Below are 17,822 nucleotides of genomic sequence, written 5' to 3'. Positions count from 1 at the left end.
TGCTGACATGTTCCAGGGAAGGGAATCCCATCGTCTTGTCCTGGGTATGAATCCAAAAAAAGTGAATAACAAAAATGCTTAATGCCTTTTGTTTCTAAAGCGGTTATGCCCCTGCTATTATACTGTAAAGAGGAAACCTGCTGCCCCCCCCCCCCCCCCCCGCCCACACACACACACACACACACACACACACAGACACACACACACACACACACATCTACCCTCCTATCACAACGTGCATAAGTCTGAGTGTTTTTCGTAGTTTTTTTTAGGAAGAACTCCAAATCCAAGTCCAGTGTTTTCCAATCATTTCTCTGTAATTAAACTGCTGAAATCTCACCAGATCTGCTTTGATGGGCCAATAATGTCAAGGTATTAATGTAGTGAAGGGAAATCGGCCTGTCTGTGTTTTGTTTTGCATGGTTGTCAACACAGTTAATCGTATACTAGAAAATAAACCTTGCGTTTGCCTGGTCCACGAACGCTCCACAGTCACGTCATCTACGCGTCATTTGTCACAAATACCCCCACACACATACACACAAAAACACACACACACACACACACACACACACACACACACACACACACACACACACACACACACACAAACATACACACACACACACACACACACACACACACATATGCGCACATACACTCCCCTGGAAAAAAAACTCCACTTCATTAGGAAAATAAACACAAGTGCTGTCTGAAGTGGCTAATTAGAGACTAATTACTCCCAGCTCGTTACTAATGCAAATTAGATTACGCTGCTTAACTTCCTCATGTCCACAACGCCGCTGTTAATTGAGGCCTTTTGAAATTAAATTACCCGCTAATTAGCATATCAAAACCATTAATTCTGAGCAGGATAAAAAAAAAACAACAACAAATGCCAAGTTTTGCTAATGAGTTTTGCTAATTGAAAACGTTCGCTTAAGAGGGAGGTTTGTGCCAGGAATGCCTACTCAACCGATCAGTGTGCATCTGTGCTAGTGTGTGTGTATGTGTGTTTGTGTGTGTAAGTGTTATGTTTTGTGTGTTTTAATATTAGCCTGCTTGTTGTTTTTATTTTTCATGGAGAAACACAGAGAGTCATCAAGAGCAGATATAAAGCATATATTATTAAAAGGAGGCTTCCAAACAAACAGGATGTCCGTTTCGTTCTGTGAACACACAGATCCACATTCACTGAGAGCATGCCAGGGTATGAGGGGACGAGCAGAGAAGGGCAACAGAGGGTAACAGAAGAATATATATAAACGCATGCTAAATTAATTATACGTTTCAGTGGGTGTATGTGGATGTGTGTGCGGGTGCATGTGTTTGATTATGAGTACTTTGTCGCCATAAAACATAAGGGTTTACTGTTTGGCCAGCAGCCTTCGAGTTCTCTCTGAAGTAAGGAGAGTGATCCTACACCCTAGAGCCTTAAAGCCCACCTGTACTCAGCTAGACCACTACAGTACCTGTCCAATTAGAAGCCGGAAATGAAGAGCCACACAACTCACACCCATGTACGCTAAAGCTCACACGCACACATGCACACACACACATACACACACACACACACACACACACACACACACACACACACAGTAGACAGAGACACAGAGTGCTCGAAAGTGAGAGAGTGAGAAAATAAAGATATCCCAGAAGCCATCTATGTATCTACTTTCATCTATTAACAAATAAAAGAATTTCACATCAAAAGAGCAATCTCAGCTTTGCATGTAACAGCAACCGAAATAAAATAATTTAGCTAAAAACCGACTTCCACTTTATATACGGTATATATATATAATCATCCAATCAGTATGTGTGTGTATAGGTGTGTGTATGGGAGTGTGAAGCCCCATTCAGGTGCCTCCTTATGAAAGTTCTTATTCTTATCTTATTACATTTCCCGACTTTGCATTTCGTTTTTCTCGGAAACGGAAGATGAAAAACGAATAGCGAAATTGAGAGGTAGCCATACAAAAAAATTAAATAACCATGATAATTAGATGTAAAGATATTATAATTCCTTTAGCTGGATGCATAGAAACTGCTGCTCGACAATATTTGCCCTAATTGCTAGAATTATCATATTAACCAGTTACCATTTGAGCAAGTTGATTAAAAAATTGATTATTCGTCTATTTCTTTTAGGAGTTTCTTAATCAAAATCTAACATCCTTGAAAAATTAATTTGAAGCCGTTTCTTATCAGTTAATTAAATCGGGTTGGAAGTCTTTTTTTTTCTCTCTGAGCGGCGTGATTAGGGAGGTTCTGTTCTCCTATGTTCACACACCATGACGTTGGAGGGGCAACTTTTCACTGTCTCATCAAACATTCACAACCACAAGAATAGGATTCTTTGAAGAACGGCCGGGCGCACACTCTTTTTCTATTCCCCTTTCTTTTCTGGGATTCTTCTCTCCTATCCTTCGCCTTTTCTGATAAATTGTGTTCCTTGCCCAATAGATCTATTTTTCTCGTTAACATATTCGAGTTAATGGAGAAAAAGAGAAGAGAAGGATGGTTTGGGTAGGAAGAAGACAAAATGTGTGTGTGTGTGTGTGTGTGTGTGTGTGTGTGTGTGTGTGTGTGTGTGTGTGTGTGTGTGTGTGTGTGTGTGTGTGTGTGTGTGTGTGTGTGTGTGTGTGTGTGTGTGTGTGTGTGTGTGCGATGTGTGTGTGTCTGTTCCCTACCAATCTTTAAATTGAGCTTCTAAAATAGTGCTTTTTATATTATGCACAACCGCCCCTGTTAATTCTTTATATTAATAGTATTTATACAATTTTTTTAATAAAAAAATATGTTTTTGCTATTAACACAAACTACAATTTGAAACACTTTCAGATCAATTACATTTGTGACTTGTTTCACCACCTACACCTAGGGAGAGGAACTTCACCTTTAGGAAAACTAGTTTTCTATATTTGGAAGGAGACTAATTATTGCAGCTCATCTCCCCAGTGGAAGAGAAAAGCCCTCCTCCGTTAGAAGCAGGCAGAGAGGCAGAGAATACAGTCCGCTGTGCCGCCGCCGGAGCACAATGCTGTTCCCCCTCTGTACTCCAGGAAGCAGTGGGGCGGAACGCAACCCAACACTGCCCTGCACATTCCCTCACACCCCACCATCCCACAACCCACTCCCGTCTCTCCACCTTCACCTCCACCACCAGACCCACTCCGGATGGGGGCGGAGGGGACGGGAGAGGAGATGGAGGGAGGATGAAGGGAGAGTCTACATGGGCAGCAGGATGGAGAAGAATGGTGGGGCTTCTCTGATTGGATAATGAATTGAGTGATTCGAGGCGGTCGGTGAAGTTAACCCCGAAATCGGATGGTTTCTCCCCCGCAAATTAGCTCGCTCCTTCCACCACTGATATATATTCATATATATATATATATATATATATATATATATACATTTTTCCATCTTGTATATGCTTCTCACTGTCTTTAGGTCTATCGCCTCTGCGCCCCCCTTTTCCCTACATCTGGGACAGAGAGGTCTCCGAGCCCAAATTACCGCACAGAACTATCAGTTTCCCCTTCAATTAACCCTGTGGGGAGACGAGGACCAGGGGACGGGAGGCATCAAGCGCAGTCCGGGATGAAAAATTGTAATTCACCCCCGTCACCGCCACCATTACCACCCTCCACCCCCCCCCTCTTCAACCTGCCCCCCTCCCTGAGGGCTACTTTGGCGCACGTGGAAGCTCCCGCCTTATATACCTCCTCGGGGTGAACTTGACCCCAAGTGCTGAGGGGGGGGGGGGGTCATATAAGTTAGGCTACAGCGCTACGGCGATGCCCTCCGCCCCCGTCCTCATTACCGACACGCGGGGCCCGCGGCCGCCACTGCTCCGACACAGAGGGGCTGGTGATGTGCCGAGGGGTTGGACCCAGAGGCAGGAGGAGGAGGAGGAGGAGGAGGAGGAGGAGGGACCAGGGATATTGGGCTGACGGAGTGTGTGTGTGTGTGTGGGGGGTGAGGGTGTTACATCAGTGAACAAGCCCCCCCCCCCGCCTCTCCCCTCCTCCCTACTCCCTTTCGACTGGTCACAACGGGCCGCAGTGAGGCCCCCCCTTCCACCTCCCCAACAGCTCCAGCTCAACTTTTTTTTTCCTTCCCTCAAAGCCGGCGGCGGTAACACAGCCTACGTGCGACGCTCGCGGCCGGACAAAGCGAACAAGCAACGCCCCGGGTCCCAGCCGAGCCACTCCCTTTTCCCCCTTTTCTTTATTATTTGTCTTTCCTCCTCTACTCTTTCTTTATCCTATACGGTGCCGGGCTACCTTCTCCCGGTGCCAAGCGTCTTGTTTTCGGACTGACCTTTCAACAATGGACACTGCCCCGCCGCAGCAGAAACAGTAACCGCAGCGGCAGAGGTGGCAGATTAGGACATCAGGCTGTGTGCAACTCAAGACCACCACACTGACCTTGGTTTAACCGGCATCTGCCACAAAGCGCGTGGGCCCGTGGCACCCGCTAAGCTAACAATAATCTCAATAGCCGCCTTTTAACCACGCAGTAAATGCTGTAAGTCCTTGAGATATTCCGTCCTTCTGTGTTTTTTCCTCATTACTTGCTGATTGTGAGCTCTTGATAGAAAACCCCAGCATAACTTAATAAATAAAATATTTATATATATATATATTAAGGAGAGAGAGAGAGAGAGAGAGAGAGAGAGAGAGAGAGAGAGAGAGAGAGAGAGAGAGAGAGAGAGAGAGAGAGAGAGAGAGAGAGAGAGAGAGAGGGAGAGAGGGAGAGAGAGAGAGCATCGTACACATTATATTGCCCCTTGTTATTTGCCGTTTTTATCTTTGCGTTTATGTGGAAAAAAATCTTTTTTCACATTTTTTTCACGATGAGGAACGTAATTCAGAAATCTATACAAGACAGGTAGGTGAGCTGACAAAACACTGCATTCAAGCTCAGCAATTTCAAGATAATGTTAATGGATGCGAAAAATAACGTTTTTCAAAAATAACATTTCAATGGCTCAACCTAATCAGTAGGATTTTTCTAGGGATAAAAAATGTCTAATGCTGATGTGTGTAGTCTTTTCTCAGGAAGATTTATTGAAAAAAATGTGCACTTGACATTTTTCTCAAATTCCTTAAAGCTTGCCTATGGCTAACCATGAACATTTCAAGGTAGCAGAACGATAATATATATTGTATTACATATTAATATTTTAATTAGTTTCGGGGACGCAGGGGTTATCATGAAATTAACAGCGTTATTGATCAGCCTGGTGCCTGAGACGTTTCACCTTGACTGTACTTCCTGACGGCGTGCGTGCAGAACAATGCATCTCCATCACACACACACACAGGTCTCCTCCGGCACCCGCAACCAGGCGCGGCAGGTAAACCGTGGCGATGGCCTTCATGTAACGCAGAGATAGACGACAACGGAGGGCCGACGTAATTAGAGATGGCCATGACAGAGAGAGAAAAAGAAGAGGGAGAAAAGGAAGGAAAGGCGCACAGATGTACAGGGAACACAGGGTGGCTGGGGGGGGCTTGGGGGTCCCAACCCCTCAGCCGCTGCCGACGCTCAAACAGGGAAAATAACATTTGAAGTTCTCTATGCCAACCGCGATATGAATGCGATCCAAAAACAAAGGCATATATGATTGTAGTGCAATGTATGTGTGTGTGTGTGTGTGTGTGTGTGTGTGTGTGTGTGTGTGTGTGTGTGTGTGTGTGTGTGTGTGTGTGTGTGTGTGTGTGTGTGTGTGTGTGTATCAGAGGATTGGTCCTATGAGTGACACACAAGCACATCTCACGTGACACATGTGCGTGGTGGCGTACTGTGCAGCGACAGAGCAGCAATTATACATATGCAGCACACAAACATTTTTAAAGATGAAATTATTTGATGCTGCATTATGCGTCAACCACAGCACTCTGTGAAAAGTGTCTGTGTATGTGCATCACTGTGACGTCTTTGGAGATAATTTAACCAGAACAGTGGGTAATTGACAGCAGCCCATCAAAGACCCTGGCTCTCTTTTATGCCATGAATAACAATGCATTCGAAAAATATAAATTAATTTTCATTCTTAATTAAAAAAATTAATTGATTCATTAAAGATACTATTTTCTTGTTTGGTTAAATTGTTGCCTGATGCTTTAACTAGAAAGAAAAAGGCTAATACAACAGTAAAGTATAATCAACAGTGAGATGATGCACTAAATACCACCAAAAGGCCAGAGAACAAACATCATCCTCAAAACCAAAATACTTATTTTTTTTACTTATCATTTGTTTTTCAGGCTTTTTTTTAAAAACTGGCATTGTCTTTTCACAACTGGCAACCAACCACAAACAGCTAACGACTCAAAGAAGTGCACGAACCCACACACACACAGACACACACAGACACACAAACACACACACACACACACACACTTTATCTTCTCCCCGTCTTTCCTGAAGAGCTGAGGAGTTGCCTTTAATTCATAGGCTGGAGAAAGCCGCGGTGGACAGCGTTCCTGATCTGGTGGGATTAGGCTACTTTTCTTTCCCCCAGAGCCTGGGTACTGGGCTGGGGAGAGAGGGGGTGAGCGATGGGCCGGCGTAGAGTGGTGCATGGGATGAATGGAGGAGGAGGAGGAGGAGGAAGAGGAGGAGGAGGGGGTAAGGGTGGATGACGCAGAAGGAGGGTGGGGGTGTCTCACTAAAATCCTCCGACAAATGTCAGACAGCAACCGGTGACCGGGGTGACACACACACGCACACACATGCACACGCACGCACGCACGCACGCACGCACGCACGCACGCACGCACGCACACACACACACACACACACACTAACACACACACACACACACACACACACACACACACACACACACACACACACACACACACACACACACACAATTACAGACAATATCTCCTGAAAACCTAACACACACACACAAACACACAGAGACTCACAAAACCACCCACCTACCCATACACAAGCGCACAGACCTGTCAAAGCCCTAAGGACTAGCGGCCGCCAGAAGACACTGTTTCTTCTCCTCTCTCTACCGGAGGGGAGGAGACGAGGGTGTAGCCGAGAGGAAGAGGAGTAGAAAGAGAGCGGGAGAGAAGAGGGTAGAGAGAGAGAGAGCGCGAGAGATGGAGAGGGAGAGAGGGAGCGTGGGGGTGGGGGGGGGGGTGCGGGGGGATTACACAGTTATTCAGATAACAGCTGGTAATAATCTACTGGCAGATGTCCTTCGGTCAACAATGCCCACCGCATTCACGCGTGCAAGTGTGTGTGTGTGTCCTACCCCCACGCGCACATACACACACACACACACAAACTCTCTCAATGCCAGGCGCAGTAGGAAAAAAGAATGAAAGAAAGAGGTAGCTACCAAACTAACCAAACCGATGTTCTTATTAACGGCAAACCAGCTCTTGCGATCAACCTGCTTCACGCATCTTTTCTGCTTCATGCTGTGTTTCAATCCATCTCAATGGATTGTGGACAGAATAAACAGCCAGGAACAATGGAGCTCTTTAACGCTGGAATAGCCAAGGTCTTGAATAAGGATCTAGTGAAGAACCTCAAGTTTGGGAAAATGGTGACCTGTTTGCTTTTCTTCCCCTCTCTGTCAGCCGTCTGAAAACACAAACTAAAACCTGAGGAATTTCTGTCTGTGGAGAGGGGCGGGGGGTCACTCGCTTGATTGACAGGTAATTGTAGTGAGAAGCACGCATGCACACACACTGATGCACATCCACACACATGTACACACACACACACACACACACACACACACACACACACACACACACACACACACACACACACACACACACACACACACACACACACACCTCTCTCTTCTCTATGCTTTGTCTTTAAATGATCTGCGGACTGTCGGAGGTGGCTGGAGGGTTTGCGATCCTTTCCTCCATCAGTCTACCCCTCATGAGACCTCCATCACACACACACACACACACACACACACACACACACACACACACACACACACACACACACACACACACACACACACACACACACACACACACACACACACACACACACACTGCAAAGCCTTCACATTTTCTTCCCCACAAAAGAAACTGAATAATAGAGAACCATTATTTAAATAAAAAAATAACATTTTCATCCACAAATTATTTTGCCCTAAAATGATCTGAAAAACAATTTCAACTTTTCCAACAGAAAAGTCAAAGATGACTTCTCCCATTTTCAAGGCAAGTTATGCATACACATATTATTAAAACTTTTTAATCTGAGTCATAATTTAATCCGTTTACACAATACTTGTGTAAACGGCCAAAGGGTGGGAGAGGCGGGCCTTGGCATGGGTGTGATTGGCGGGATGGAGCTTTGTCAGTCACTCAGCCCCGGCAGTCTATTGTGATTTGGGTTAACACTGGTTAACAGCTTGCCCTGTCAGTAGACGGAACGCCACACAGCATCTCACATGCTAATAGTTTAAGTAGGCATCCCATGTCCCGCGGAACTAATACCACAACTACTAATACCATAAAAGAGCAGCGTTCAGCGGCGCTACAGCCCTGCGTTGCGGGCGCCCGCGTGAGCCAGCGCCCTGATACTCCTACGAATTACTTAACATAATGAGATGCATTTAAATGGTTATTACCCCCCCTACACACACACACACACACACACACACACACACACACACACACACACACACACACACACACACGTCTCTCCCGGTCCAGCAGGAGGTGGGACAGGAACCGGGGAAGCTGGCTTTTCTTGTCTTGACATCATACTTCAATTTGAATGCAAAGCTATACGTCTTGGACCGGTGAAGAGTGGATTTGGTTAAAAAACATGAATTACAAATATTACAGAATTAAGCAAATAGGGAGCCGCTATGATTGGTGTGGAAAAATTCCAGCCGGTATATCAACAATGGCGCGTAAAAAAATGAAGGCTAAATTGCCGTCATAAATTTGAGGAGGATCAAATGGACGATGAAAATGTGTGTTTTAGTTATGGCTCTTCTCAGTGGGCGGGGAGGAGGTGCGCGAGGTAAATCAATGACAGCAGTGAGTTTATGGAGCTCACTGTAAATCCCAGTGTGCTCCTCACTCACTCACTCACACACACACAAACACACACACACACACACACTCACTCACACACACACACACAAGAATGATAGCGCTCCATCAGAGCTCTCGCTCGCTCAGTGTCGCTCGCCCGCTTGGTGGGTTTTAACCACGGCGAAGGCTGCGCCGCGCTAGCGAGAGATATGCGTGTTAAACGGCGAGGTAATGCCTCCATGCAGGCAGATGTATAATGGGGAAAAAATGGTGTGTGTGTGTGTGTGTGTGTGTGTGTGTGTGTGTGTCTGTGGCCTACCCCTTCACGCGCCAGCCTCTTTAATAGCACACATGAAAGTGCCACCACGCAAAGTTTTCACACCGTTTTGTATTAATTTTGTGAGTTGTGTTTTTTTCCCGAAACGCGGCTGCTATGGCGATTCCGCTCCTCTCGCCGGCGCCGGGTTAGATTGACGGCCTCCCCTGTCAGTTTGTCACGGCTCTGTGATGAGGCGCTTACAAAGAGGTCAAAGGGCGTAGGCCAGCCGAGGTGGAGAGGCAACTACTGAGAAAAAGGAGGGGGGGGGGGGGGGGGGGGGGGGGGGGGGGGGGGGGGTACGGGAGGGGGGGAGGGGGGCGAGACTGAAGGAAAATCCATAACACAAATACAGCTGTCAGAACCGCCGCCAGAGTTAGTAGGGGACACGCCGACCAATGAGCCTTTCGTTTTTTTTTTGGTCTTTTTAACTTTTAACTGGGGGGGGGGGGGGGGGCTGACAATGTGACTCCCACACAACCACGAACACCACGCCCCGCTTTGATGTTCCTGTTCTCTTCTTCCAATCTCACATCGACCTTCCCCCCCCCCCCCCCCCCCCACTAAACCCTCGTCGGAGGTGCACCGTGTAGGAATTATGAAATGATGACACACTTGTTAATACACACCGACTTTGAAAATGAAGCTTCAACCCCGCGACTGTACGTTACGTCACCCCCCCCCCCCCCCCCCCCCCCCCCACCCCCCTGGCCCCAGGCCCCGTGGACCCCCCATCCTCCATCTGTTTCTCTGCTCTCCCCCCCCACCCAGGGCTCGAGGTGCCCCAGGCGGCTGGCCCACCTCCATTGGGGACTGATCTAAGGTTTCCTCCGTCATAATGACCCACGCCTAGAATACTTAGACTGTCGTTTCACCCCCTCCCCCTCCCCCCCCCCCCCTCCCCCCAGGTTTCCCTTCCACCCCCATACCTCCCCCCCTCTCTCCCTCTCTCTCTTTTACCCGGCCATCGTACTCCTATGCTGCCCCGTTCTCACTCTCTCTCTCTCTCTCTCTCTCTCTACACTCTGGCTCTGCCTCTCTCGCCCAGTATTTCTATGTGTTCTGGTGGAGCTTCCCTTTCCCCCCGGCCAGCCCATAGGAAACAGTCTCTTCCTCTCTGAGCTGTTGGGTCACTCCCTCCCACATCCATCAGCTGTTAATGGGCCGAGGCTGTCTGGGAGTGGAGCGAACCTCTGCCAGGAGCCCGGCAGCCTCAAGGGCAACAGACACACACACACACACACACACACACACACACACACACACAAACACACACACACACATGTACTCGCTCGCGGGATGCCACCTCTGAGGTCTGTACTGTACTGTCTACGTAGTGCTGACTGACTGCTCTCCGGGGAAACCACAAACACACACACAGACACACTCACACACACACATTCACATGCAGGTTTACCTGGAAAACTCATACAGGTGGTTACCGTTCAAAAAAAGGGCTAAAATAAACTAAATTCTATATTTTTTCCCCTCTGTCTTCCCTCCTGAATTTCTCCTCCATGACACCCGTCTCTGACCGCCACAGAAAAAACAATATGTCATCTTTGAAAAATGTGTGGGATTCATAAGCCATAGAGTCACGGAGAGGGACACGCAGTGTGCACACACACGTCACACACACACACACACACACACACACACACACACACACACACACACACACACACACACCACAGACACACACACACACACACGGCCCCTGAGTTATCCCAAATAACAGGTTCAATTAGAACCACATGTATAATCAGGGCCTGGGTTTGAAGCGTGCGTCGACAGCCCTGCTCTCAGGTCCATTACTCCACAAACACAACCTGAGCTCTTCCTCCTCCACCTGCGCCCTCTCTCTACGCGCCACAATACCTCCTATTCTTCCCTCATTTACCGATCAATTATTTGAATTCATTCACGCTAATGTGCTTTTATTCGAGTCCTGCCTATATGCTTATCAGTTTCAATGACTATATGGTGAAATACCCACTTGGCGTTTTTTTTGCGTATTTATGATTCTTTTTATTACATTTAGGAAATTACATGATTCATTTTCTTTTATATACGGTGTGTAGTTTAATATTGATTTTTAAATGCAAGAATACGTTTTATTAAACTATTACACTGTAATAATTTAAACACATTTTCAGGAAGTATAAAAATAGCAACATTTTCAATAAGAAGTTCTTCACCCACTCATGATTAAAATAATTTCAAGATTCTTTTTCTTTGCATTCATGACTAAAGAAGAAAGTTGAGCTTTCTTCCTCATCGACGACAATCATTGAACTGCTCTGAGTGCTCGGATAGAGAAAAATAGGAGGAAGATTCAGCAGAGAGAATCTCCCTCTCAGGTAAAATCCAACATGTATGATGTGTCATGTATGGGTGCTTTCTCCCATCACTTAGGACCAGAAAAACGAAAAACACACTCACACATTTTAGATTTGGATACCAGTTTAGAGACAGAGAGAAAGAGAGAGAGAGAGAGAGAGAGAGAGAGAGAGAGAGAGAGAGAGAGAGAGAGAGAGAGAGAGAGAGAGAGAGAGAGAGAGAGAGAGAGAGAGAGAGAGAGAGAGAGAGAGAGAGAGAGAGGGGGGGGAGGGAGAGAGAGAAAGAGAGAGAGAGAGAGAGAGAGAGAGAGAGAGAGAGAGAGAGAGAGAGAGAGAGAGAGAGAGAGAGAGAGAGAGAGAGAGAGAGAGAGGAGAGAGAGAGATATATTGGAGCACAGGAAAGCCATCAGCAAATGCTGGTACAGAGGCCATTTAAAACTTCAAATCCTGTCCATTTACACTCAAGCTAAATTCTGGTGCATTTAGAAAAATGTACTTGTGAGCACATGCACACACACAAACACACACACACAAACGCAGACACACACACCCCTAAACATTTACACTCTTCCCCACACATGAGGTGAGGAGCATTTGAGTGAGTGTGTGGACTAATACAATCATGTTGGATGGCTTTTAATACCGCTGAAGAGTTCGTTTCTAAAGCGCATGAGATCCATAGTTATTACTGTCCGTCTCTAGAAAGCCTCACACATTTTCCAGTCAGTTCCCAACACACGCACACACATACACACATGCACACACACACACACACACACACACATGGACACATACACACGCACACAGATATACACAATTATGAAATGCAAAAATATACAGATATCTTCACTGGCCCAGAAGACAAGTAGAACTAAATATAATGGTTTATGTAAGATGTCAGTGAGCATGACAGAGACGGGTGTGTGGAAGAAAACAGAAGGTGAAAGCAGATAAAAAAACATTCACCAACATTACGTTGAACAACTGTTACAAACAATGAAGCAAAACAGGACACGGAGAAGAGCCAGCTGCAGGAGGACGGTGGGAAGGAGAGAGGGGATGAGGAAAGAGGGAGAGATGGAGAAGGGCAGGAACAGCAGACTCAGCCACACACACCGCATACACACTTGAACAGTGGACACAACTTTAAGAAGTATATTTTCTCTGGAGACCTTCGGGATCCGAAGTGACGCTCACACCACCGCCACAAAACACCTGATCCTTCATGTGTCCGAAATTAACATATTTTGTCATCTTTGCAATAACAAAACATGGGCCAACCTGGGAGTGTTTGGCGATGATTTTCAACTATTCATTTGAAATACAATTTGGCTTCTTTTCTTTCTTCACATGTTAATCTCCGTACAATAATAATGATCATTATCTGTATAAAGTCACTGGAATATTCAGTTCACAGCCAAAAAGATCAATCAACATGCATCATTAAGTCTGAAAATACGAGGCAGGGGATCAAAGTCTAGGTTGAGTAATTTTTCACTATTACCAATATTGAAATAATAATAAAACAATCGGTCGACAGGCAGGCAAGAATGTTTCACGGAGAATTTGTGTAGGCTGGAATAAATAAAAAATGTGCTATAAAAATATTAATTACGACGTTCATCGTTTAGTTCCGGTTTGTAGCCTACACATGAATTAAGACGTAGCCTATTCACTTTAATATAATATAATATTGCAAGTTTTACAATTAACACGATGTTTGTTGATCTCGAGTAGCCGATGATTATACGAATTTCAAGATTGTCTCGCAACTAGGCCTATAATTTCACTTTTTCCGTTTTATATGGCATTCACTGTCTAAAAAACACTAGAGGAAATACCTGTTTTCTTGTGGGACGACAGAAAATTTGACAAGGTCATAAAACGTGATGAACAGCTTTTTCATACTCGCTGAATCTTCTATTAAAGCTCCATCAACGAGTGCAATTAAAAGTGTGTCATCACGTCGCGGAAATGCCACCGCAGGCGGGTCTTATAGCAGAGGACAGGGGACCAACAACGGGAGGGAGAGAGGAAGAGGACATACTAAATAAAATTAATTATGCCACATGCCCTAGTGTCCATCAATCAGGGGCCAATAACAACCATGTCAGTGGGGCCCTGGCGATCTGCCTTTACTCCTAATGACACAGTCCGCGCGCAACCAACAGCAATTAATTGTCATTTATCCTCTGTCCCCTCTCTGTCTCTTTGCATCCTTCCATCATTCACAAACAGGCCTCGGCCGACTGGTCAATTTGAAGTTCAGGGGAAATCAGCATCAACAATCGGCAGGAGGTTAGGCTTTCAAAAAAACATCCCAAATCAGTGTGTTAAATGTTAAACAAAAAAAATACTGTTTTAACTTAGCCGAGGTATTGAGAGTTCAGGCCTTCATATACTTTCAGATAAAAAGAGGAGTCCGTAATCTATTAAAAACGAACTGGGTTGTGCGGTCCAGGACGCTGTGAATCCGCCCAGGCGACTGTTTCAGGCGGTTTGCTCTCCGAAGGAGAGGGAAAAAAGTTGATGCCAGGAGAAATGTGGATTCGTTAAACATTTTTTTTCCCGGGTCAACCGTCTTTAGTGGTGTGTTCAATGAGGGGTAAAAGTTGAAGTTTACATTTCACTAATATTAAGCCAACTAATCATCTTTGCATTATAATTTGTGCAATGATTAGCCTAACTGCGGGAGAGGGGAATCGAAGTGAGATCTGCGAATTAATATTGTTATATAATGCATTGGATTATATCTATTTTAGCATTAGCCTAATCTTTAAAACTAAACCTTTTTCATTAGCCTACTAACAAATGAATAATGGGTCTATAGAGCCTAACGTGTTATATTGGTGTTGACGCCATAATAATGATAAATAGATAATGGAATAAATCACGCCGCAAAGAGCCTATAATCGAATGGATCAGGAACAGCTAAATCCAAACGAAGCGACTGAATAATAGGCATGTGGTCCACATTTAAAGAGTGACCTTTTTTGTTAAAGAAGGTAGGCCTACTTTTTCTTAACCTCTCGTTTTGTGTCTCCATAAAAGCAGGCTCTATTTTACTTAAATAAAAAAATAGGTTTTATCGATTGTTTTTTAACAAAGGTGAACGATATAAACCCAAGTTACGAGTTATCAATTGATATTAGACAACCGGCCGATAGTTCAAATACGTTCCCGGGACTAGAACAGGCCTAACTCAGTCTAATTAAAGCGATTAAAAAAGATTAGAAGAAATTGTATAACATCCGCATGGGTTGCGATAAGATAAACACGCGGATGCGTTTATTAATAACACAGGCCCTACTTTAAAAAATTTAAACTGGAAGACTTTTTGCTTTGCTTTCTTCCATTGAAACGCACTCCCGACATCTTCGTCGCCTTGTCTGGAAAAAGTTTTTTTTCGATGCTGTTGTTTCACGAGCGAAGAATCGAGAACCTGACACCTTCCACGAGCCTCGAGGCAGCAGCACACACTGCCCCTCCGAGCCCCACACTGCTATCATCTAGGAAAACACCGAGCCTGAAGTTCACCCTTATCATAAATGCTAAAATATATATATATCATTTGCAAAAATGTAAAGTGTTAAAAAGCATTTCAAAGTGGGGAGAGAGGTCGCGAGAACCTTGCTCTAGTTCTTTTTTTGTTGCCATTCGACCACAGCGTCTTTTCCCCTATTGTGCGAAACACGACTTCAAAGAGCTTTCCGACGTCTTTAGACTTTAACGCTTCGGTTCAAAATGAATTAGGACCGGGATCAGACGAAACCGAGAACATTAAAAAAGCCTACACTCTTCTACCAAGTTGAATTTTTGAGAACGATTTCTGAGTCAAACAATGGAAGTGAAAGTTGAAGCCAAATTGTTTTTTTTGTCTCTTTTTCTGTATTATGGATGTAATCGTATATTCAACAATGCGCACGTTGGGGGAAAAAAAGACAAGAAAAAGTTGAGAGAGGATAGAAAAAGTGTATAGATAGTGTATATCAACCTGTTCTTGTTTGCTGAAGAAGTCAACTTTCACGCCAGTGGTTGGACCATGTGGACAGCCCGCTTCTGTTCCTCTACCCCGGCGAGTCCACTCTATCGCGGCGACAAAGGGACACAAATCGGCGGGACAATAAAAAAGAAAAAAGAGAGATAAAAAAAAAGGAGAAATCTAGGATCTATGATCGGTATCGCACCGGACCATTACTCTAAAAACGACAAACGTGTTCGCCAGTCCTTCCTGCCTTTGCTTTCCCTTTTGTGTCCGTCCTCTCTCGGAGTGGCCACTCTTGAGTGAAGTCAGAACAATACTGCCACTAAACTCTTGCAGCGTGCGCAGCGCAGCGCTGCCTTGCCTGCCTGCCCGGAGAAGTTGATGGCGAGAAAGATCGCAGCTTCTCCCGAATTGTTAGCGGCCTCTCCGTGCGTGTGTTTTGCGCCTTATCACTGTTATTCAGAGCGTATAACCTGTCCACCGGTCCCAGTGTCGATCGTCAACTCAGGTTTTTGCGTCCCGTCTGTTGCTTGCTAGTTCGCTTAGAAATCAGTGTTGAATTACCAGGACGCTCCCGGTCTGTATGTGTGTTGGCGAACAGTTTACTGCGCTACCGTAATGCCTCTAAAACAGGTGCGCGTCTTCATCGCTCCCCATCATTTCAGTCTTGGCACACAATAGAAAAACAGTGCAGCGGGTCCTGGGTACATGTGCGCGCGCACACGGACGCGTGCTTTCATGTTCGCGTATGTGTGTGCGTGTTTTTGCCAGTTCGCCGTCTGTGTGAGTGCGTGGACTGGCTTAAGGCACTGATCTTTTGACCTCTCTTTGCATCCCGGCTGAGTTGGGCTATTGTGGCGACTGTGGGCAACAGATGTTCCCCGTACACGGAGTTAGAGCTACGAAACCGTCAACAACAAGAACGCGCTCATTCACACAGGAGTTGCGTAAATGCCGTCGAAGTTGTGATATTTTAGGTATTTTAGGTATACCGATTGTTAAGTGCCATTTTTTTTTTATTTGCATGGTTCCCCAACCCCCTGTATATATTTTTTGCTTTTGAATGCTTTTTGAGAATTTGAATAAGTTATCACCACTTGAAGAAAATAAAACATTTTAATTTACTAATTGATAGTGTAATTAATGTCACGACGAGGAGATAAATGCAACCTGATTACATTTGGAAATTACAGTTCTGTTGCAGAAAAAAAAAATGTGAAAAAGAGGGCTATAACTCAAAGGGAAGGTCTGAGAATAATTTTTGCTCTGGCTATAAAAGTGTGTCTGCCCTCCTGCCTTTTCTCTATCTAAGCTTTTACCATTGGAAAATGATGGCACTCACTCACGCCATCGCCAACAATGGGCCATGACTGCATTAAATCAAAACACATTCATTAGACCAATCAATATTCTCTCTCTCTCTCTCTCTCTCTCTCTCTCTCTCTCTCTCTCTCTCTCTCTCTCTCTCTCTCTCTCTCTCTCTATCTCTCTCTCTATATATATATATAAATATATATATATACAGTATGTATATATATATATATATATATATATATATATATATATATATATATATATATATATATATATATATATATATATATATAGACAGGGATAGAGAGATGGAGGGCGATAGATTGATAGATTGATTGATTGAGTGATTGATTATGAAGGGGGACTTTATTTCTGTGTGGTTGAAGCAGGTTTCAATTTGGAAACAAACTAAACTGCATATGGATATTGTGATAGAGCATGGCGAGGGAAACACCCCCCCACACACACACAAACACACACTCACAAACAAACACACACATTAAGGAAGAGAGAGAACGAATGAAGAAGTGAGAAAGAGAGCACGGAGAGACCAAATTATCCTCAGAACTGATGTCTGTCGTCAGACTGCTGTTGTGAAACTGTTTACGTGTTTGACTAAAGATATCCCCCACAGCGAGCCCGGAGAACGATAGGATTTGTTTGTTGTTGTTCTTCTGTTTGGGGTTGCTGGCTACATGAAATCAGCGGTTTGGACTACGCACAGTATAAACACAGTCCCAGGCACACAGAGGCACAGCTCTCTCTACTCCCCGCAGCCTCAGAGTCCAACGCACCTTGAGTCAACACCT

At 45.0% G+C, this 17,822-nt stretch overlaps 1 protein-coding gene across 1 annotated transcript in view; it reads right to left on the bottom strand.

Moving 5' to 3' along the window:
* The window catches only part of foxp4 (forkhead box P4), a gene marked incomplete in the record, with an annotated part of 110,704 nt that extends 94,326 nt beyond the window's left edge, over window positions 1-16,378 (bottom strand). Inside the window, 1 exon segment of the mRNA XM_030374568.1 lies at window positions 15,709-16,378.
* Window positions 16,379-17,822: the final 1,444 nt, after the last annotated feature.

The sequence above is a fragment of the Gadus morhua genome, chromosome 13, assembly GCF_902167405.1.
Source record: "Gadus morhua chromosome 13, gadMor3.0, whole genome shotgun sequence".
Lineage (NCBI taxonomy): Eukaryota > Metazoa > Chordata > Actinopteri > Gadiformes > Gadidae > Gadus > Gadus morhua.
Note: the sequence above shows the minus strand (reverse complement) of the source record. Positions and strands in the feature narration are given on the sequence as shown.